Below are 24,871 nucleotides of genomic sequence, written 5' to 3'. Positions count from 1 at the left end.
AGATTTTGTTAGTGAGAGGCAGTTTTGTAGGAACATCCCTTAGATTAACAGAACATGACAGCTAACTGAAGTTACACCTGTAGCCCGGAAGCCATATAGATGCATTAACATGCCTCTGTATCCCAAATTTACAACAAAAGCACATCTCTGGAATGTGGCGGGTTTGAATGTTATACACTGTTTATGCACTCCTTCCAAAGTACAGCTGGAGCCAAGCCAATTTACAATGTTGTTTCAGTACCTTGCAAATAACTGTCAGTGAACTCCCAGTTCAGAATACAGCTAATAGCAACATGGTTACAAAAGTCTGCTTTTCTCCCAGCCAGCAGACAACAGGCATTTTTCATCCCAGGACTGTTTAGGCAGTGAAGGTGTCGGCCATTGAATGGGATGCTCCTTAGCGTAATTTGCAATAAATTAGTGAAAGCAAAAGAAAAATCTTGCTTATGATCACTCTCAGCATTCATGATCATAACAAAAGGCCATTTATAAAATGAATCAATCAAAATCTCATTTCTTAGAGGGCAAAAGAAATATCCAAGTACCAAAGATACTGGATCCCATAAAAAACACGTGCTAAGGACATGTTACAGGCTACCATTTATAGCATAAGCAAGTTTAGTTACCTTGAGAATTGCAGGGATTCTGCATATTCACTGCATGTCATCCTCAATGAATCATTTTCGTTCAGCAAAATAAAATGAAATGTCCTTTTCAAAACCACTATCAGGAGCCAGGCTCTCTTTAGCAGCAGAGCAATCCAAGGTGTCTGGTCTCAGTGCTTATTAGAAAGTCTGTAAAAACAAAACAGCATGTTTGTGAAGCCCCAGCACTCAGAAGCAGCCCAGCAGCATCCGCGTAGCAGGGACATGGGGGGTGGATTGTGACCCCAGATCTGCCAAACCAAAGCAGGACATTCCTCAGCTTGGAAGAGGAGGTACACCAGCAGTGGGCATTTCCAGTGTTCTCAAGGAGAAAAAGGGAACTGGATGATAATGTCCCGGCGCAGAAATAATCTTTTTCTTTTTTCACTTTTTTAAAGTGCTCAGGCCTGTAGTGACACAGAGCTTCCCTGAGTTTATCCCTCCCTAGCCAGGCCTGTAGAGAATGATGAGTGACAGAAGGCATCAAGAACAACAGCGCGTTCAGTCCTTGTGTGATGACGGCACCCAGTCTCAATCAGCAATGGTAAAGCTCACGCTCGATTTCCCCATGTCCTTGGCAGGGTGGTGCGGGACACTGTGATGGAGAGGAGCTGGGTATCAGACTTCCAGCCAACAGTAGAGTGTTGTGGTGCCTTATCCCCTTGGTCAATTAATGACAGAATTAAAAGAGGGACAGAGGTGCTAATAGACACACAAAATAAGACTTCCTTCTTTATACACACACAGAGCTCTCCATTCTCCCTCATCACAGAGGTTTCCTCAAACCTGCAAACATGCCTTTAATTGAAGAGTCTAAACCATCAATCATATAAAAGAGCTTGCCACATTCTGCACTGCCTACCACCTGCTTATGAGGAAAAAATAGAAAGTACCAAAGGAGCATATGAATTAAATTGTATTGAAAATTTACTCAGTCAATCTTTCGGGACCAGTTCTTGTCTCTCAGAACTGATTTCACTGCACTATTTGTCTTGGTAATATAACCAGAAGTGCTTTCTTCCTTCTGGGAATCGAAAGGCCTCTTGCTGTAACCTCTTCTGCACAGCAGCTGAAAACATAGGGGCTGTATTACCTACTGGGCAAATTCTCAGCCATTAAAACCTTTCTAAGGCACCCTCTGTTCTTAAGAACAGACAGCTGTTGGGCCCATTAAACCATTCCTTCAGAGATGCTCAGTCCGGTGTATACCAGGACTACTGTGTCCTACTGTCCAGCAGTGGAAAGAGATAAGATTGTGATGGGCCATGAAATAGCAGCCTTTGCACAGAGTTTGATCACCACAGTCAGTTAAATGTTGCTGATGTTTGACTTTGTTCCTGAAGAAAAACTGATTCACTTGTAGCTAAAGCCTCTAGTAAGAAACATAGTTCTGAAACTGCAGTTTTTTGGTGGATGTTAAGAAAGAACCAGGAGCAGGATGAGAACTTCTGCCTTGCTGTCAAATTTCGGTGTAATGCCTCAGCCAGACTGAACTCAGCTCTGTGGACTCAGACAGCAGTAATCTGAAGATTACATTCCTATATCTAAGCACTATGGGCCTCTTGCATCTTGGGGCCACTCTCATGGGCTGTTGTAAATTATACTCATAGCAACTGCTTTGTTAGTTCAAGAGTGCGGAAGGGAGGCTGGATTGGCTTATAGCACTCAGGAATTGTCCTGTGTGAGAAGAATAACTTTTTGCTGATGATTAGAGCCCCAGTGTGGCAACAAGAGATTCGAGGAGGAGAGGAGAAAGGGGCAAGAGTGAGGCAGTTAGATCAAAGAAGCAATGTAGAGAAATACGGCCTGTGTGGCCTGGAGGATGCAGGTGTTTGAGATGCTAGTGAGAATGAGGCATTAAGGCAAGGAGGGCCTGGTGTGCAGGCAGGTGACACTTTTCACTTAGCTCTTAGCTACCAGTATTTTTGCAAAGACATATCTTCTAACATATTTGTATTGATCTTTGAAGTACAAGAAAACCCTTATGACAAGAACCAGACTTTCTTCCTGCCTAAAATATTCCCCCCAAAGGGTCTGTTCCCAAACATCCTTGGTATCATCTTTCCCCTTTTCCTGATACTTCTTCCAAGCCTTATTCTAGAAGATTGATTTGTCTGTAGTGTGCATGGGAAATCCTCACATGTCCGCTCTACACAAGCCTCTAGTCCAAGCAATTTCTCACCTGCCGCTACCGTGATCTATGGGAACAATATATATTGATTAGTGGCTGGACATGAAACTGTGCAAGGCTGAAGGACGCTTCTTTTATTGAGAACCAATTCCCTGCTTGCTCCATTTTTCTGTTATGAGCTCCAGAAGCAAAGATTAATGACAGCCGTTCCACTTGTTTAAACAGATGATGTCTCAGGCCTAGATCCCACCTGGGGCTCCCTTCTGGACAATAACAACAGGTCATTACTGAGCTAAGCAAAAAACCACCATAAAAAATAGCAAAGTTTTAGCTTCCAAGTTGGCAAAGAAAATAATTTCTTCAGGAGCAGAAAACCCTTTGAAGGACAGAAAATGAGAACCACTACAGGTAGCAACAGAATTTTTACTATAGTCCATTACTATTGTATTTTCATAGATGCAGACTGCAAAATGCAGACCTTGCTGGGGTGAGATGCAGCTGTTGGATATGAAGAGACAATTGCCATAACTGTATGATGGATGTGTTCACAGTGAATGAAATGTAGAAAATGACAGGGTCAATGGTAATAGGTATGTAGATACAGAGGAAGAAGCTGGAAGAATGTAACAACCAAGAAGAATAGGGGAAAAAATGCATATGGATCTATTTCGGGCACCTAGAGCAAGTGTTTTTGATACAGAGAATAAGGAGGATATAGACAACAGGCCAGCAGAGCTGGACCATGGATTAAACCCAGTGCATTAAAGAGAGGTAACCTAGGAGCAAGCCTGGCATTTCTTGCTTCACACCCAAAGACCTGGCTGAAGATACACATGGCCCAAAGAAAGGACACAGGTTGCTTTGCTCCTTCTTTGGCACCAAGAGGGCGGCAATACTAATGAAAGGTGGACAGGTTGTGTTGCTGCTGCATGTGCTACAGTTATTCTTTGGTTAAAGGACTTTATGTTCCAAGATTCTTGCTCTGTTATTTTTTACCAGTACAAAATTAATTTATTGGAAAAAGGGGAATAACAGCTAATTAAAAGGACTACCTGAAATACTCCTACAAGTGAGTACTAAGAGTTCATTGCTTTCTGCTTCTTTAAAAGCTCCACAGTCAGGTTTATTGGGTTGTTACTATAGCATAACATCTTTTTAATGCAAAATTTCACACTTAACTCTCAGGTACAATCAGAGAAATAAGAAATAGGCATCATGCAGCCACCAAGCCTTCCAATAGTATTTTCTTGCCTCATTCCACATGAAAAATACCAGCTGAGCCTTGAGTTACATTGCAAACCATTGAACTAATGAATGTTACATCTTGTAGCTGCCATTAACTTGCAGAGATGGGGGAGTTTGGAGGGTGTTATTTGACTGCCATTTGTTTGACTAGGGAACAAGAAAGGAAAGGAAATACTGCACCCTCCACCCCTGCCATCACCACTTTGTCTATCTCCATCTGTCATCCATGTAGGTTCTGAGTGATGACATTTATAAGCACTTTCAGGCACATTGAGTGAGTACTGCTGAATCAGGAGAATCACAGTCTGGTCTCAGCAATGAGTTAATCTTTTAAGCCTTATGTTAGTTAAAAGGACTTTTACAGGTCCTTGGTAAAAACACAGCTGTTACTTTCAGAGAGCTTGTAAGCACAAAAGCAGAGGACCTAGGTCTTAGATCCCAGTTTCTGCACTCTGAGACTTTGGGGATGAGGCATGAAGAAAATGTTATTTACCAGCGGTGACCTTGTTTGTCTCCTTTTCCTTGTTTTGGGCTAAGGAAAACTGTGGAACCTCACCAGTGAGGTGAGGAGGCTGGGCAGCTTTGGCATAGCCTCTCTGATGTGTTCAAAAGGACAAACAGAAGAGTCTGGAGCGGGCTTATTCTGCGAGGCACTTGGGCATCAGCAAGCTGCAGAGCAGCCTGGCAGAGCTGCTGCTGCCATGACTGAACTGGGTGCTCTTGTCTGCTGACCTGATCGCACTACTCTCCAGTGACAGTCCAAACTGGCAGTGTTATCCCCAGTATTGGTGACTTGATAAAGGCTGCCATTGCCTGGACTGTTTGGGAGACAAATAAAGATGGGAACTTCTCCCTGGAAATTTTGTAGTTTTTATTTATATATCAGAGAAACCCCTGGCTTTTGTGCTTACTTAATACTGTTGCTTTGGGCCTTTTTGCAACTATCAGGCTTCTTTGTGTATCCTGATGCATCGGAGGTCATCTTGTAAAAGTCAAATTATGCATCCTCAAAGGCTGAAATTTTGAGACATCAGCTTAAAGGGATTTAAGGAGGTGGTAAGTTGCATAAAATCCACATGCATCCTGCTCAGAAACAGCTTGAGAGCAATTTCAGGTAAAGTAATCCTGCTCCTCAAGTCAGGACTATATGAAATAAACCTCTGTTGATCCCTCCTGAACCACCTCGCTAAATCTAGTCTGACCCTTCAGATAGCACTCTTCAAATAGCTCCTGAGAACACAGAGACTCAGCCTCCAATGTAAGTCTTTTACCCACCCCCTTCCTTCTGCAAACAACAAATAAATGTCAGAGTGGTTTTACTGACCTCAGTAAGTGCTTGCAGGCAGGCAAGGATGATCCCAGACACTGTCAATAGGAGGCCATTAAGATTCATGTTATGTTTCCACAGCCCCTGTCAGCTGGGAGGACCTCTAAGGTTTTATAGTCTATAGGCAAGTTTCAGTCTGGTGCTGTTCAGGCAAGTGACTGGGGCTGGGGGAAGCATGGAGGGGGAAGGACAGGAGATTGGCTTCCTGTTTTCCCTCTCTGGGAAGAGTGAAGCAGCACTCAGCAGGCAACTATCATACAGTCAGGTGGGATAGTGATTGGAAAAAAGCAAGGTGAGAGGGAGAAGACGCAGAGATATTGTTCTGCTTCCTACTCGGTACCAGCTAGCAGGGCTTGCTAGTTGTGTGGGTGAGAAGAAGAATATGCTCTGCCCCAGGAAGGATTCTAGGAGCAGGTGTGATTCCTTGCATGCCAGAATGCTTTGGCTGCTTACTTTTGAGTCCTGAGGGGCAAATTTATCTCTAACATGAGTCAATGGATTTTCATGAGAGCTGAATAAGCTCTACTCTTTTGTAAGAGGAATAAGAATGTTTTCAGCAGCTAGGAAAAAAAAAAAAAATCTTATGCTAGCTCTAAAATCAAGCAAGCACCTGGTAAATTGTTTCCAAGTGGCAGATAGAAGTGTTTGTCCCCTGCTCTCTCCAACAGCTTCCTACCCAGAGGATGCTCCAGGCATGCAGCTCCCATGTGTTACAGAAATCCTCTTGTGGTAGACAACCGGGTAGCAGAGCAGCACGTACACAGTGACAGGGCGAGGGATATCTGGCTGGGGAGCAACATGGTCACTGTACCACTCCAAATTCTCTCAGGCTTTTTAGAGTGAATCAGGCTCTGGAGTGAGGTATCCAGTGCATCCTGGCCAAATTCCTTCCCTTACTGGAGACAGAACCTTGGAGCATTTATTACTTGCCTAGTTTCCTGGTGCTTACTTTAAAAACCTCCACAGGAGGACTTCACTTTGTTAGTCTGTTTCTAGAATTGCCCTCTCATTTTGGATTTCCTGCTGTACTTTACACAGATTAGCAGAAGGAAGGTTGAGCAGAAGGTGAGAAAACAGGTTGCTGGCTCACATTTATTTGTGAAAGAGGAAGTCTGACCTCAGCTGGAGAGCAATGACTCCTGTAGAGGCATAGCATATGAACATTGATGCTTCAGAAACCTCAGATTATTTTTAGTTTTCTGTCCCAAGAACAGGAATCCCATGGTGCAGGTAGAGACTCTCTCTGAAGATGCTGGACCACCTAGAATTGGCACACATATTTATGATGAAGAAATTTTGGCTGGCGCTAAATAAAGCTGGATTCTGCTCTCAGTTACAGCAGCAAAAACTGGAATAGGCATTCTGATGCCAATGGCATAATTTTGGATTTGTTCCTGAACACTGAGCCAGTCTCTGGCCTTCAGTCCTCCCTCCTTTATGTTCACAGGAACCTTCTACTGAGCATATGCATTAGTCTGTATCTCTCTTTTCATCTTTCTTTCAGTATGTAAAATACCAGCTTCGAAGTAGAACTTAGATGTAACAGTCAAGAAGCAGATGGATCCAAAGGAGATACAATACTCAAAGACTGATTTTACCTATTCCGATCTCAGCATACAAATGCTACCAAACTTGGTGAATGTCCTTTCCAAGTTTATTTGAAAGCTTCTAGCACTCTGCGGAAAGCTGACTTTGGCCAACTCTTCCTTCTTACATTGTCTTCCTTTGCTATCCTTTGAAAGCCTTCACTGTTTCACAGGAGCTTTTCTCAGTCTAAGGCATTGTCTTTGCATTTTTGAACAGATCATGGACAAGGTAGAAGCAATTGCCACTTCTTCTTTCAGAATCAGAGTGAAACTTACTTTCCAAGCAACTGCACTTTGCTAGCCAGTCTGTGGGTTTGACAGTCCTGAGGAGTGGAGTTTCCTGGGGAGCAGAGTTCTGTGTTAAAAAGCAGTGACTCTTCAGAAACCTGGAAAGAAAGCTTTCCCAGAGAGGCTTTCTCATGCTGCATCTCATCTTTCAGGGAACTCCAGCTATTTTATGTTTTATCCTTTCTCTTTTTTTTTTTTTTTTTTTTTTTTTTTTTCCCCCAGAGAGCAACTGCTTTGGAGGAAGCATCTACTTCTTCATGTTTTAGCCTAGTTTAAGCCAACTCCCTGATCACAACACACTGATGATATCATGTTTGGTGTATGCTCATTTCGGATTGTTTTCAAAGACTTGCAATAATTTGAGAAACTTCTGTTTTAGCCATATCTTCTTTCCTATTCTTTTCCTTTATACTTTATTTCCTTTGTTTCTCTACCATCCCAAAATGCGATGTTTGAATCTCCTTTGCATTGTCCCTTTCTGTAATAGTGCCCTGAAGACTGCTTGTCTTCAAAATCCCATATTCATCTTGGTTTTATTTTTAACCTCTCTGGAGATTTTGAACCTCAGCATCTCTGGCCCTGTTTAAATGACTTTAATAAAGCCATTAGTATATGGAAATGTGCTAAATGATTTATCTCAGTAGCATTATGCAGCTGCAGCAGTTCCTCCCTTCCCCCGGACACAGTACCCAGCCAACAATCCCAAGGAGGCTACAGACAGCCAAAAAAATAAACCCAGATCATGGGGAATGTGAATGGATGGAATTTTATGAGCATGTTCCTCATGGGGAATGTTGTTGAGACTTTGGGATCTATCTGTATTTTAATTAATATTGTTGTCCTACATTCTCTTCTGGGAGAAGGGCAAAAGAAAGCAATTTTAATGAGATCCCATAGGTTTTTGCCAGGTAAGTGATAATACCCAAAGACAAAATTCAATGAATTAAGTCAAGGGGATCATAAGAAAATGCCTAGTTAATGGATATGGTTTTGTGTAACAGGGAGCACAGTTATAGCTGATATATTTGGAGCAACTGTGGTAGAGCCTTAAAGCTAGAACACTGCTTTTTGTATGGATTGAAAGGCACTCTGGCAGAAGCGGGAAACAGGAAAGAGGTATCAATATGAGATTAGGAGATGCATGTGAATGGAAAGATAGAGAGTTTTCAATGATGAGGCCAAGAAGATAGGAAGTCATGGAAGGATAATGGTGATGTGTCTTGAATGAACTTGCATTAAGCTCTGAAGATGAGGAAAACAGGAGTGAAGTTGATGTAAAGAAGGAGAATTAAGGTCAATGAAAAGCACTATCTGTTTTTTCATGTATTGGTTTATTTTAAACACATATTTTCACACATTTTTTAGGTTATGTTTTCCTCTGATTTTCTAAGGTAAAATATTTTTCAACAGAAATTGGAATAGAATGATATTCTTTAAAAAATATACTCCTTTTTATCTGAAAAGAAGAACTTTTCTTGTAAAGTCACTGAAAACTATATGGACATAATTTCCCAGTGGAGAAAAAGGGGTTTAAATCCAGAAATAATTAAACCTTTTCAAGGGGTGAAGAAGAGTGCCTTAGCTATACAAGGGAAGAGAGGAATTGGAGCACTAGGAATGGGACTTTGGACTGGATATTTGGCATATGTATATGGTTCCCTTGCTGACTGGAATCAGGCATTCAAAAGTCCTTGTTCTTCAGTGGCAAGAGGACAGAGGTGACTTTGTTGCAGTGCTAATAAATGGAGACTTACTCTGTAGCTTTTGATTTTGAACCAAATGTCTGTCTGTGCATGCGTTAGTTACCAAAGGGGTTAACCTGCCTGACCAACAGGATTGGTACACCTAAAGACAGACCACAGCACTTGCAGTTTGCAATGTCAAGTTCAAAACTGGCATGCCTGAAGTATTATTAGCAAGCAGCTGCTGCTGATGTGGCTAATTGCTTGACTTGTTGAGTTCTTGTAGACTAACAGCAAGGCAAAGAAATCAGAAGTAGAAGATGGGAGGATCCCTGTAGCAAAGTAATAAACAATCCAAATCAGTCAGCTGGATCTATGTGAAGAATCAAGATCATAATTCAGGTATTAATTTGTTGTGCCTGTTTCAAAAACGGTCCTATTTTAATATATGTTTCTGTATAAAATTTGTGATAGATTTTGAAGTCAGCTTTGCTTTTTATTGCTATTTTTTATTTTATTTGCTTTTTTATTGCTGTTTATTACATCTGAACAAAGCCAAAGTGTCCATGAATTATTCTAGTTCAGTGAAAATCTCAGGTGTGTTAGTCTAAACAAAGAAAATCAGCTTAAATACAGGAGTGAGACTTGACAAAGTTGTGGCTGGAAGAGAAGGTGTTAACATTTTCCACCTGCTGACAAGCTCTTGCAATACGTGCAGAATAGGTTTTCCCTTAGTACTGTCAGTTTTGGATAACCTTACTGCATCTGGAATGTCTCTATTCACTTTAAAAATGGACAGGCAATGGCTGCAAAATTCAAGGTGTTCAGAGCCTTGGGAATGGAGATGAGGGTCTGTTGTTCCAGAGACGAACCAAGGAACATGGAGGTCCCCATCAACATCTTCTTCCCTTCCCTTTTACCTCCCTTTCTAATGTTTAACCAGAGTTTCAGGATTTTACAAAAATTAAATGGTCGGGCACGATGTTTCCGAAGCAAACTGTGGTTGACTGGAAGATTGTGTTGGGTTGATGGTTGGACTGATGATCTTAGAGGTCCTTTCCAACCTTAGTGATTCCTGGTTTTACTTTCATTAAAAAATAATCCAGCCACCAAGCCAGGAAACATGAAATTAATTATTACTCTACCCTTAATTGGTTTAGTGGTGGACTTGGTAGTGTTAAGTTAATGGTTGGACTGGATGATCTTAAAGGTCTTTTCCAACCTAAACGATTCTATGGTTGTATGATTCACAGGGCCACCAGTTCAAGCCCATAACATATGATTTGGATTCTTATGAAGCTTTTTCCACAAATGACATAAAACATTTGAAAGGTCAAAATCTTCAGAACTTAAATGTCGTTGCTCATTCCTTGCTTTGCTTCTGAATAGACTGATTTTTTAATTTCCCGTTTCTGACCTTCATTCCTCCATCTGCTTCTGTAATTTCTACAGCTGTTGTGATTTGTTTTATAAACTGCCTCTGTCTGGGCTGCTTCTGTCCTGAGTGCATTTTGTTTGGGGCTGATGTGTTGCCTAAACTATTCCCTGTTCTTTGATGATATTAGCAAATCGAGTTGCCTCACTGGATTGACTTTTCCCCTCATTTATTTCAGAGAGCCTTTTGGATTGAAATCTCCAAACCCATCACAACTGTCACTGTAAATCAAGCTGACAGTCAATTACAAGATAGACTATGTATTTGAACAAGCCCAGCTTTGAAAGCCCAGCCATTTCTAATATACTTACAGACCTGCAAATGCTCTTTGTTTGCAGGACACAGGGGTGCCCACTGCATGTGAACTGCTGGTGCTGGGGTGTGGTGTGAAAAATCGGCAGAACTGTAACAGAACTCAGAGTTTAGTCAAAATGATAAGAAAAGCGCTTTCTGCCTCCCAAGGAATAAGCCTTAGTTGGCGGGGGTGCTATTTTTTGTGAAGCTTTAGTCTATCTGACGCATTAACACTTTCACTGCTGACAGATAGCAGCTAGGTTCTGATGTACCGACATGCATTTCAAAAAGAGCAGGGCATGTATTACCAATACAAAGGTGTTGGAGTGCATAAGAAGCTTGTAATCCATAAAGAAATGCACAATAATGCATCTTGCATAATTTTTAGTTTTAGTGGAAAAATATTGCAGCGAGACAGTTTGTGATATGGGCGTATGTGTCTGTGAGTAAACTCCAGACAGCACTTGGCACAGTTTAATTCCTCTCCATTTGGCAAATCATCTGGTGTTCTCCCTTCTGTTGCATATCCCAGAATAAAATAGGAGAAGCTGTCTGCAAGTGTGCAAAAAGAGTGAGCTTAGGCTGCACAATGATCATGTTTCTAATGCGTCAGAAATGAAGGTAGTTCTGTTTGATTTACCATTCTGTTAGTGTCATCAAAAAACTGCAGAGATGTGGAAACAGCACCAGCTGGGTAATTGCTGCAGAAAGCATGCCATGGTATTCAGTATGGGCTTTCCTCCTGAGAGCTTGTCCAACAGGGTGGTGTGTATAACTTTGTATAACCTTGCACTGAAAAAGGTCTGACAAAAGCAAGAAAACCAGCTCTTACTTCTGGGAGGGTGCAGTCAGTCAAGCCCAGGCATGGTGGAACACATGAAATGCATGCTCCGTGTGAGTCTGCCTGTCAGTCTTTCAGTTTATGGTGCCAGTAACTATGCTGCCTTGATTTGAACAATACCAAGAATACAGAAATCTAAAGAAAGGCTGAAGTTGTAAGCTGCTGAAAGAAACAGAAGATTTACTTTTTAAAAATGTGACTGTTGATGCAGTTGAACAATATCTTCTTCCTTTGAGAATTAACACATATTCTATGACTCAGGGACCTGGACTAGAAATAAAGACAAAAGTCACAGCTCACATGCGGTGCTTGTGTTACAAGCCATCCTCTCTCCCGTGCCTGCAGGAATTTTAAAAGCACAAGGCAAAGCACAGGAAACGTTGTGAAGAGCGTACCAGGACTAGCGATGAACAGGCCTGTCCCCATCTGCTGCTTTGGCCCCTGCTGCTTTGCAGGAAAATCCTGTCTCTGCATTAGTTTAGTCTAGGATGGAACAAAAAGGAAAGAAAACCACAATGTCGAAACTTGATTAACTGCAGTAGCCGCAGAGAGTGAAATGGCCAAGTTACTTCTCTCGTTTCTTCATTAGCATCACAACATTGTGTTCAACAGATCAGTTTGAGCATGTTATGTTATGTGGCAGTGGACTTAAGACAGCTCAGTTGTACTTTCTCATTCTATTTAATCTCTCCTGCTTTTCCCTTCGTGCTCTGTTTTGCTCCCAACCCATCGCTTTCCTCCCATTCTTTCAAGTTGGTAAGTGGCCTCCTTCACGGGCCAGAATAATGTGACATTTTGTGGGGTAAGTAGTCCCTTTCCGACATAAATCTTGTTTCATGTGGCAGCCAAACCCACTCTGTCTTCAATTACATCTTTAAGAAAAGCTTAGAGAATGTCTTCTGTTACTTGATTGTTTTAAGGGGACCTAATTCTTTAACTGTGGCAGTGCTAGACAGAGACAGCAAAGGAATGGTCTGAGAATTGCCCACGTGCAACATATACACATTTGTTCTTGCGTACTTCCAACTGTTTCTTCTCCCAGCGAGCATGAGGCTGGGAAACAGAGTGCTTCTCCTGCCTCCACCTTTTTGGCAGCTGGCTGCTAGTCTGTTGATGAGATCAGACTGAAGTGAGAATGACCTGTTTGCTGCTACTGGAGTCTCAAGAGACACGATAACAAACTGTCCCTGCCAGCGAGGCAGCATAACCCACCTACCGTGTGTAGTTCTTCCTCTTTCACTCAGCTGTAACGTGGATTTAGGAGATATGTACTGCTGTGTGAATGAAAGGAAGACTCAGTCTTCTTGGACCAACAGTGGTTATTCCGAGGTAGAAGTTGTACATCATACATTTCATTCTGACAACGTTGAGCTGCGTGTTACTGCAGGCAGTGCAGTCTGGCTGTCAGAGTCTATCCTTAGGATAGGTGTCTGCTCTGTGCTTTGATTGAGTCAGCAGCTCACCTAAAACCTCAGAGTGAGTTGTGGCAGGGCGAGGGAGAGCACCTGTAAATTCTCCCATAGCAGGAGCCAAAGTCTCCTGCTACTGCTGTTGGAGCAAATGCTGCAAAGAGCAGTAGCGGTCCTAGGTCTAGCTCTGCTGTTGAAATATTTTTAGTGAAGAAATGTCCATCATTCCAGAGACTATGCAACATGCTATAAGCAGCTGCAAAGACCTATTGACTCTTCTTTTAACACCTTTTTAAAAAAGAAACAGCAGCCCTGCAAAAGAAGCCCTCTGCCTTATGTGCTGCAGACTACTTACGTGCTTGCTATGAGACTCACACAACAAACAGCAACCATCCAAGTAGATCAGAAGGCACAATTTTTGAAGAGGGTGTGCACAGTAGGAACTCCGGAAATATTTCTTTCACTGTTTGAAATCCCAGAAAGAGAGGATCGTGATAAACTAGAATGAGACCAGGCAATAAAGGGATGGAGAAAATGACTTATTTGTGAAGAAGGAAGTAAATATATACAGGCTCATTCTGAAATTTTTCTGCAGTGGTATGTTATTGCAGTTAAAAATGAGGAATGTAAGAAATACATGTGCCTTTCTGTGCAGTTCATGATGTTTGGACCTGTTGCCTCATATTTTTTCTTGCCCCATATAGGTTTTATGCAAAACTCATGAATTTCACTTTTGCTTTATCTCAGTATTTTATGGGTTGAGCACTGTTCTCTACCTTCACCTTATGCTTAAGTGAATTTTTTCTTCCTTTTTTTTTGGTCATTTGCATAAAATCACAGATATGGTGTTCTGTAATGCACACCAGTCCTTTGACCCTTGTTCTGACATTTTTTCCTGGTGCTTTCATATACCCACATTTCCATTCATATCTCATTCATCCCAATATTTATATTTCCAGTATTAATATTTCTGTTAAAGATTTCTCAGATGAATGGTAAAATCAGCCACTGTAAACTATACAGCACCAAAGAGTGAAATTTATTCTTTTGCAGAGAGCCACTGCAAGCTTTATGTACCACTCAAGTCCCAATTGACACAGCTGAAGAATTAGCTGAGACTTAAGCAGAGGGAAAAGCAAAATTCATCCAATAGCCCTTTTTTTGGCTGTCAGATCTCAACCTGCAGGAGTGAGAGCTACACAGTAACTGTAAGCATGACTAAGAATTGAGAAAGAAAAGAACTTTCACATTTAGCTGACACCACTCCTGGTGCAGCAGCGTGGCTGTGACAAGACTGTCGCAAACTGCATTGTCAGGTGGAATACAAAGATGGTCCATTCGGCTTTACGCCAGCTTCTGAGCTATTTGAGTCCTCCTTTTGAACTACCTCTGTATTATTCCCTTTACTCCAGCTGCACCACCGATCTTAATGAATATCACTTAACATCATGCTGGAGAGGAGTAGTCCGTGAAAACAGTGATATGTTTGCAAATTTAATCTAAGGTTTCAGTCAGTTTATAACATGGACCATCTAACATGCACGCTAGGAGATTACCTTATGTGCTTTTGATTTATAGACCTCCTAGGTTTCTAAATATTGTATTAGTTAAGTTCCCTTAAATGCAAGGGAACAATTACAGGCACCTAGATCTTAAAGTGTGCCAGTGTATAACAGCACCCTATACTGGCATATAATTTCTTAGAAGTCCAAATTGTCTGCATACCTAGAGTTTTTAAAGTCCTTTTTTAAAGGAATAGTGAAGTTACATGCCCAGACTTTCCCTGTTCTGGGTCATTTTCTGTACTTTCGACTATCTTTTCCACATTAGTAATAATAATCAGGACAAAACCAGCATCCTTTCATAAATCATGACATTTTTGAGCAATCTTCCTGGAACAGTGACCCAAAATTCATACTAAATTCTATTTCCTCCCTTCTATTTATGTGCAGCACCTTGTTTCATGGCAGAAGCATGTCTGGTGGGTAAAGCACTGGTGCTGCCCATGATGCTAGGGTGGAGGAGCAGGTGGTAAATCCTGTGGTGAGGAGAAGGTGGACTCAGAAGTCTGTCCCCTTCACTGTAGGGGAATATATCTTTTGGAGAGAAGATGAGATGTAGGCCTTCTCCCATAATCTTTTCACTTTTACCTGTCCTTGAAGAGATATTCCAATACCGTTGCCACTATTTTGCAGTAGGCATTTTTCTTTCCACACTCAGCAAGTAGAAATGGAGTGTGACTCCTGATAGCGTACCTGCTATTCCCCCACTGTCTTTCAAGAATATCAGACTCAGGACCTGGTAAGAATTACTTTCAAATCTACATTTAAATGTTACATTGATTTTTAATCCCTTAGTTTTACCAATCTCATCTGAATTTGCCATAAGTCTAATGGATCATTTGGTTTTAGACAAGGCTCAGTACTTAGAATGAACAATTGTACACTTGGCCAGCTCAAGGCCTCTACACCATTTTAATACTCTTCATAGGACTTAAGCAATACAAAGACATTGAGCTCAATTTCTGAACAAGAAGAATCCCACTCTAAATAATTACACACAAGTTGTGAACTATGTATCCTGCAATCTGTTCCACTCATTTTCACCTAGTGAACCCCATAGCCACTTATTCCTGGGGCTTTTCTGGCTAGTAGGCACGCTTTCATCACTGTTAACTTTATCTGAAACACCAGAATGAATGTATAGAGGAGGAAGGGTAAAAAAGGAGAAACAAAAATGATATTCCAACTGAAAACTGATGGACAATTCCTTGGTGAAGGTGTTCTCTTTCTGCGTAATTATTCCATTTCAGAGGTATGGGAGGATCAGAAATTTCTGTTGCAGTCTTCAGCTTTCATTCTTAGGAGAAGTAAGGCCTGTTTTTCTTTTATACTTTGTACAGAGCCATTTCAGCTGAAAGAAGTGAGATATGCTATGCTTTGATATTAAGTAACCCTTGAAGGACTTGGCTGCTCTAAAGATCAGGAAGTTAATGATGTTTTGTCTCACATCAGGGTGACTTTTTAATGTATATTTTAGATAGTATAGCAGTTCAATGATAATATTGTAGATTATTGCATTTCCATCCTGAGGCTTTATATTAAATGGGTAAACGTTTCTGGGCAAGCAAAGCCTTCTTCAGTTTCAAAGGTTTTTTTCTCCTTGTCCTTTATGGCAATGTGTTTCTATTAGAAGGGCTTTTGTGATTGTGTTTTTTCTCCTGGCTTTTGCTGGGAATGATTCTTCCCTGTGGAGATAGCTAGCATAAAGCCTCCGTGCCCCATACTGGAAAATGAAGTGAGACATAGAACTTGAGCTCCGCATACGGAGCCATGGGAACATGAACACACTCTCCCATTCACCAGAACAGCAACATCTCAACTTTATCAACTGTGTCAAACAGCCTTGTAAGCTTGAACATGGTAGTTGCTTGTGCAAAGTAGTTTTACACCAGTGGGCATCCATTACTTAATATGCAGTTTCTTCCCTATTGATATGGAAGGTCATGTCCCAAAGGATGGACACACAATATTCCTGTTTTGAACTCAGTTCATCTTTTCTGTAACACTGCTTTTAAGATTCAGCCACTTACAGTAACAAGCAGCTAGGGCAGTAGTTGTACTGTGTATGAACTAGAAAACTTCGAATGTGAAGTGATGGATGGGCTTCCTCTGGAGAGGCAAAAGAGAGATGCACTAAAACCAGTCTATGCTTCCAGAGTTCACTTTGGACAAAAATTGTGACTCATTTGCCATGCTTACAAATGCTTTTCACTGAGATCATAAGCAACAGAAAGCTCATGTACACTGCACTGGCGCACAGGACCAAGGTCTCTGCACGACCACTAAGTAGGCTGGTACATATAGGTAGGGCAGTAGCTCTGCCTGGAGATACTAGGCTTTGTCCTGAAAGCAGCACGATCAGCTTAGCAAGAAGCCCTGTATGAGTTGTAGCTAATTCTCTCTGGACCTGTGCTTGACTGTACTGCCTGGGCAGCTCTTCACATGTGTGTGCTCTAATGTATGGTGCAATGCAGTCATGATGACAAGCTGTTGAATAAATGAATAAAATCTTTCACCGTGTGCTCAGAGATAATTTGATCTATTATAGAGACAGTCTGCTTGTGAAATTCCTGGTCATTCTTTCTGAAATTCTGAAGTGTTGTACTGGATGTCTTACTCATGGACATGACAGAGAATTTAGGTGCTACCTGGTGCATAAAGACTAAAGCTCCTCATGAGCGGGAGGCTAAATTTAGAGATGGGGATCCCATGCTGTCATCTTGGATCCTGAACCTGCACACAAGCTGGCATACCTCCAACCCTAGTGCAGATTGGGAGCTGAGGAGAAACAAGGGTGCTCTTGCTGTATTACATACCTGGCATACGTCCTCATAAAAGACCACAGAAATTATCCTCTGATTTGAAAGGATACATGCTGACAGTCTGCACTAAAGAAAATGATTTACGTATCTGAGCAGATAACAGTAAATGCCTGGCACAGAGCCGTACAGCTCCAGGTCTAAAGATACTGCAGCTGTAATAGAGGGATAAAAATGCATGAGGAATGTTAATTGAGCAATAACTGAAATGTATGATTAAGTGAAGAGGTAACCTTTCTAAGGTAGTCCCTTACATGTTACTTTGCATTATGCCTTTGGGCTTTTCTATGCTAGAAAAATGAGCAGAAGTAAGGTCACATTGGGTTCAGTTAACTCTGACCTAACGATGACTGCTTTGCTAGTATAGTTGTGCTGCAACATTTTTTACCTCAAATGAGCAGGTCAAGAGGTAGCCTCAACTCCCTGCAGACTCAGAGTCATCACATGAGGTGGGTTGACCCCGGCTGGATGCCAAGTGCCCGCCAAAGCCGCTCTATCACTCCCCTTCTCAAGTGGACAGGGGAGAGAAAATATAACAAAAAGCACGTGGGTCGAGATAAGGACAGGGAGAGGTCACTCAGCAATTATTGTCATGGGCAAAACAGATTTGACTTGGGGAAAATCAGTTTAATTTATTACCAGTCAAATCAGAGTAGGAAAATGAGAAATAAAAACTAAATCTTAAAACACCTTCCCCCCACCCCTCCCTTCTTCCCAGCCTCAACTTCACTCCCGATTTCTCTACCTCCTCCCCCTGAGCAGTGCAGAGGGACAGGGAGTGGAAGTTTCGGTCAGTTCCTCACACATTGTCTCTGCCGCTCCTTCCTCCTCAGGGGAGGACTCCTCACACTCTTCCCCTGCTCCAGCGTGGGGTCCCTCCCACGGGAGACAGTCCTCTGTGAACTTCTCCAACATGGGTCCTTCCCACGGGCTGCAGTTCTTCACAAACTGCTCCAGCGTGGGTCCCTTCCATGGGGTGCAGTCCTTCAGGAGCAGACTGCTCCAGTGTGGGTCCCCCACGGGGTCACAAGTCCTGCCAGCAAACCTGCCCCAGCGTGGGCTCCTCTCTCTCCACAGGTCCTGCCAGGAGCCTGCTCCAGCATGGGCTTCCCACAGGGTCACAGCTTCCTTTGGGCACACCCACCTGTTCCAGTGTGGGGTCCTCCATGGGCTGCAGGTGGATATCTGCTTCACTGTTAACCCCCATGGGCTGGAGGGGGACAGCCTGCCTCACCATGGTCTTCACCACGGCTGCAGGGGAATCTCTGCTCCGGCACCTGGAGCACCTCTTCCCTCTCCTTCTTCACTGACCTTGGTGTCTGCAGAGTCGTTCTTCTCACATATTCTCACTCCTCACCCCAGCTGCAGTTTTTGTGTCTCTGTTTTTTTCCCCTTCTTAAATATGTTATCACAGAGGCGCTACCACTGTTGCTGATGGGCTCAGCCTTGGCCAGCGGTGGGTCCGTCCTGGAGCCAGCTGGCACTGGCTCTATTGGACATAGGGGAAGCTTCTGGCAGCTTCTCACAGGAGCCACCCCTGTAGCTCCTCCCTCTACCAAAATCTTGCCATGCAAACTCAATACATCATAGCAACAGTGTTTTCTACCACCTGTGCTTCTGCTTTACCCACTGCCTGCATGTACCACCATAGCCTGTCAGATTGCAATGGGTGTCAGGCTCTTGGATGAAGTATGTGGCTATGAGCAAGAACAACAGGTGGTTAATTCACATTTGTGGGATTCCTCCCACAAGAACTGGGGCATGGCTAGGCAATCTGTAGGGAAATCCCCAGCCTGTTTCACCCTGCTGAAGGTCAGAAAAAGTTTCTGAAAATTGGCAATTGTAAAGCTATGTCCAGAAGATACAGTACTGAACTAAGCACTTTGTTTCCATCCTTGAGGATGGTCTGATGTTACAGGTATCATGAGGGGGTGGTTTTTTTGGCAGACAGTTGTCTCATGGCTTTCTGAGTCCACCTTTTATTGCTTTCAGGCTCTGTAAAGGAATTTTTGCCATTTGCTCGCCAGTCTTAATTATGGTAATGCAATGCCCTTACATGGACCACTGACAGCATGTGCTGTTCTCCCTAGTTTGGAAGGGATTTTGCTTCTTTCTACTGGTGAGCTCCTCTCTTGCTCTTTGGATCATGTGTGCTTCCCTGTGCCTGAATGCATAACTGCTGGGATCCCTTGAATATTGCTGGTATAAATGCAGGCTACTCTGCTCTTCTCTGCTCAGCTATCTATAGGTACTGTTGTACCTGTTCCTACCAAGAGTCTGCCATTGGCCTTAGTGCATGGGTAACTCAGTGACTTCCAGCTGTTTCCTTACCCACTTTTGGCCACTGTAGCTCATCTTATGTCTGGCATTTCTGCTTCTTCTAAGTTACATAGGTGCTTCATGGTTAAGACTGAGAAGGATTGAGGTAATTCAATCTGCAAATCCAGTTGTGATGCTGAGGAGGAGCCCAGCCAGGTAAGCACAGCAGTGTCTCCATTGCTCCGTGATATGAGGCATGCACCCTTTGTAGTACATTTAAAAAGACATCGGTTGTACTGAGGTGGCAGGGCCATTGCTTCATGCAGATAAATACTCAGGTCTCGCAACTGTATGAGGACTTGTATATGATCTCTCTGCTTCTTGAATCAAAGTTGCATTCACCCTGCCTTGCCTTTGCTGTCTTCCTTACCCGGGTATGCCCTTTTGCCTTGCCAGATGTGGACCCACTTGGTAGCAATTAGGTAGCCTAGAGGAGCTCAGAGCACCACGAATGTGGTGAATGCTGGTGTGGCTGGTCATGTGGACCTCACCAACTTCTACTGCCTGCTGTGCATCTGATTTATGCTGCACCAAGGTCAGTCGGGGTAGCTCAGCTGGACAGTAAGGGAGATCAGACTGAAGGCAGTAAAAATTTTTTGAGAGCTGTCCTTTGAGTATATATAAGGACTTGAATTTACAGCCAGTAAGTGGAGCTAAAGCTCCATAAGAGGTTATTTCTTTAGAAAACATATGGTTAAAAATTGCTGATGGAACTTTTTTCTCCCCATTTCCTTGTATTTATTTAGTCCTTTTGTTGCACATAAACAGTCATGCTGCTGGGAGCTCATGGTGTGAGCTCTTAACTTTTCTATTTCATTCCTTGAGTCATAGACAGAACACAGGATCTTTGCCGCATTGACTGTGCAGTTAGCACTTTCCCATGCTATTTGTTTGTTTTGCAGTAGTTCTTCTCCTTGCTAATTTCACACACAAATTTCTCCTGTCAGTTAAACACAAAATAATTGCATTTGTATCTATGTGAGCAGTTATGTTTGCAAAGGGGACTTTCATATTCTTATTAATCTAATTCAATTAATTTCCTCATTGGCAATATTATGTCCAAGCATTTGGGGAAAGCTGTCCTTTTGCTGCATTGTTACTCAGTATTACAATTCATGTACAACATCTAATGCCTACATCTACAGCTTCATCTTGCATCCCTTTGGTCTCTCTCTGTTTTCCTCCTTAACTGGAAACACTTTGCAATTGCATTTACTGGTCTCCATTTTTGCCTGGTCTGGATCAGTTTCTGCTTTTATTCAGCTTGTCTCCTGTTTATAAATATTAGCGCTTCATTTGAAGGATCTAGGCAGGAAAGTACTTAGAGATGTGTCTACCTTTAAGCTCTTGAGCTGTGCAATAGATTCCAATGGGACTAGTTATAATACCAAAATTAGGGATGTGATTGAGTGCTTCCTTGGACCAAGATCATTAATACTTCACCTTGACTTATATGGCTAAGAACCCAACTCAACAGTGGATAACCGAAGAGGCTCAGGCAATTCTTCCACAATGTTTATTTTTTCAAAATCCACTAGCAATAATACAACTGCAAGTTCCTTTGTCGAATAAAGGCAGACCTTCTTTTCTAAACTGGGCTATTGCTTGGAACCATAAAAGGTATTTATTGAGCTCAGCTCACAAGTGTGGCACATTCTTTATTGATTTTGACAAACTCTTATTTCACGACTGCCATGGCTGGCCATTTAACTTGAGTTCTTGGCCTGTAGTCTGGGAAAACAAAGATCACAGAACAGCCCAGATCTAGCATGTGCTTTTGGAGCAATTTGTGTCTGGCACTAGCAGACCCATAGCCCATTGAATCTGGCCTTTAATTTATTAAATCTCTAGAATGAGCAGCTGCTATTCTGCAAAGGTTCAGTATGATCCATTAAGCACATTTTGCTGACATGGGATGGGAAGGAGAGGTCTGTGGAGTGTTAAAGAAGAGAATTTCTGGCAGGTACTGTTTTCTTTAAAGGTGACTAATTCAGCAGTTCTTGCAGACGTTCTGGATCCTTCCTTCCTGGTGCCTTTCCACTGACAGTGGGGGACATATTCCAAAAATCATTACACACACACACATATGCTTTCTTGCATCCCTAAAATCTCTGTGATATCAGCAAACATTTTGGCATTAGAATAACACTGGAAAGAGCACCACAGCTGTTTGAGATGCAGGGGGATGGAAGGGAGGATCGACATTGCAGGGTGAGGTTCTGCCAAAGACATTTTTACACTGGGATATTTTTCTGCCCAGCAAAATGCAGTATTAAATCAAGTCAGAACATGCCCATCCCTGCTGTATGTTCCATCCACAGCTGTGCCTATAGCAGCATAGCTCTTCCCTCAGAGAGATAAAAGATGTGTGTGGGCATCTATTCCTTTGCCATACGCTGGAGAGGGTCCCACAGTGACAACTGGATGAGCTCGGTAGAGATGGCAGCAGTTCTGGGAACACCTTGCCAGAGCCAACAGAAGAAATGAAATAGTTTTAGAAGGCCCTCGTTTGGTGAGACTTTCTCAAGAAATAGTCTTTCAGGATAATCCAGTCAAATTATGAGTTGTTCTAGAAAAAGTAAAATGGTAGTGTTCAGAACATTAGGTTCTGAAAGTTTTGTAGGCTGATTAGAAAGCATATTTTTATTTTGAGAATTAAAATTCTTTCTCATCCGTTTCTGGAGACTGGGATAACCAAAATGATTTAGAGGTTGGATTTCATGAAAAGATGGAATTATATCAGGTATGAAACTCTTTAAATGTTTGTTTTATTCTTCCAATAGACGTTTAAACTCATGTCTATGCTTTTAATGCCTTCTGCTTTCCTGACATGCTTTATTTTCCCCTAGAAATTTCTAATACAAGCACTGGTTATGAATAATTTCTTTAAAGTATGTTTTGGCTTGTTCAGTACCCCCTTCAAGCCCTAAAACAAAACCTTTTCCCCTAGACTAGTTTTATCTCCTAGAGAATGACTGTGCATTTAAGCTTTTTCCAATGAGAAAAGATGATTGGAGCATCATCTGATTGTCACTTCCGTCATGCAGTTGTGTGCACTCAAAGCACTTGAAATACTCTGCCAGCTCTGGATTGGCATTTCTTTTGCCTTTAATGGCTGTTTGGGCAGACATCAAAACCCCTTGTTAAGCTGCTGCTCCCACACCATGAACCTTTGTCCCTTTTCAGACCATTTCACCTAAATCCAAGCAAAGGGTTGATTGCTACAAAGAATGAGACAAGTGCAACATGTATTTGTAACAAGTGAGCATCTGTACATAGTGGCAGGCAAAATGTCACTAGCCTCCAATGACTGGTGTTTACTCTGCCAAGACATGCCACTTACAGCCAAAGTTACTTGCTAAGTTACAAGCAAAGGTTGTGCTTTTGCAAGTGCTGGGCATACGCTGGGTTATTTGCTCTCAGCCTGACAATGGATGTTAGTAGCCTAGGACTGGAGAATTACAGCATCCTTGCACTCATCCAGTGATAAAATAATATGCAGTAGCAGAGTTAAGAAGCTGCTAGGATCTGGCAGAGCCTGGTCAGAACAGCTGGCCATAACACGAAAGGTTCTGAGGATGATGCCTAGGGCATGAGGATTGCTATGTCTTACCTGTAGCAAGCTGATAGGTAGCTCAACACCTAGGCCCACACTGATGGATGGAAAGAAGATGCCTATGATATATTCTGATTTTGTACAAACACCCTCTCCTAAATATTTTTAATGTGCTGTCACTATAACACAAAACTCTTTACATGGCCAGGCAAAGCAGTACCTTTTTCCTCTGTTGTTAAATCCCCCTGGACTCAGTTGCCCTGGTGAGTGCAGAGGCATAATTATTTCTGCTATTTCTGTGATAAGAATTTGTAGACCTTTAAGCCCCTAGGCCATTATCTGCTTCTGCCCTATGAACACACTGACATACCCCAGAGAAGGTACAAAGAAAAACATAGGGGACGGAGGACAGGAGGAACAGGAGCCTCCGATCCTGCCCACCAGCAAGATGCAGAGTTTGTATGCTCAAAGGTAATTTTTAAACAATTCAAACAAACACGCTTTTTACACCTCTCCATCCTGTGCAAAGTGATGCTTGAAGAGGTACCTCTTCAAGCAGGAGAAGAAAGTAATGATTTTATGGATTGGGTCAAGGTCCTTAGGAGCAGATTGGCAGGCTTGATGGATCTTCATTCTCACATAGGATCTGGCCTTGCCTCCACAGAAATCAGTGAGAACTTGCTTTTCAGCTCACACTCTTGGGTAACATTTTTTGAGAAAAGCTTGAGACTTTACACAAAACACGAAGAACATTAAGCTGGTGAATTCCACTAGCCAAAGAACAGTAAATGATGTATTAAAAAAGGTTATGTTTTTATATTAGCTCAGGGGCCTAGGTGGCACTCAAGCTCAAACTAGCTGATTTCCATGTTTTGTTGTGTTTGCTCACCTTTTCACTCTAAGTCATCACACCATTGGCCAATGTGAGTAGAACAGCTTGGATAATGGCGTCTTAGCCCCAGCAAGAAATGTAGATGTGACCAAACTTGCCCTTGAAATCTTTACTGTCCTTTTACGCTTCACAGTATACTCTTTGATGACGCAATGGCATACCTTTTCTCATGGAGTCCTATTCACAGCACAGCATGGGACCTGCTTGTGGCTTGACTCAGGCTTACACAGGGCATGAAATAATTTCATGTGAGATGCCTTTGTTGTATGTTGGCGGTGTTAAACAATGTGCAGTAAATAAGACAAGGAGTGTCAGAAAGAAAAGGAAGTTCTTATGAATTGGCAACTGCCTGACATATTACAGAAGTAGATGTTATGTTTGCTTCTCCATTTCTTCATCTATTGTGAAAAAATCTTTGCAGGAGATTTCTATTAGGAAGTTGGCAAGTAATTTAAAACAGTTTTTTCAAACACAGCATGTGTGTGTTTCTCATTTTCTGGGTGCCTAGCTTCTAGCTTATTTTGGCCTCAAGCCATTGAACATGTTGAGGATAGAGACCGAAACTAAGAACTTAATTCCATGTCCATTGGGAAGCTCATGTACAGAGCTGAAGACTGGTAGGTGCATTTGCCATAACCCCTGTAGCTGAGCTAATGTACTGTAGCTTTCTTCACTAGCTGGATTTTCCTACAAAGCACTGTGAGAGTTTGCCATCAGAGACTGACGAACTCTCTTTATCTATGCACAGCATTGACCAAATGGGCTTTTATATCAGTAGCCTAAGGTGCCTGCACCATAACTGTGAACTCCAAGAGCAGCGCACTCTGCCAGTTGGCCTAAC

Source organism: Pelecanus crispus, chromosome 6, assembly GCF_030463565.1.
Source record: "Pelecanus crispus isolate bPelCri1 chromosome 6, bPelCri1.pri, whole genome shotgun sequence".
In the NCBI taxonomy this organism is placed as follows: Eukaryota; Metazoa; Chordata; class Aves; order Pelecaniformes; family Pelecanidae; genus Pelecanus; species Pelecanus crispus.
This window is presented reverse-complemented; position numbering follows the sequence as displayed.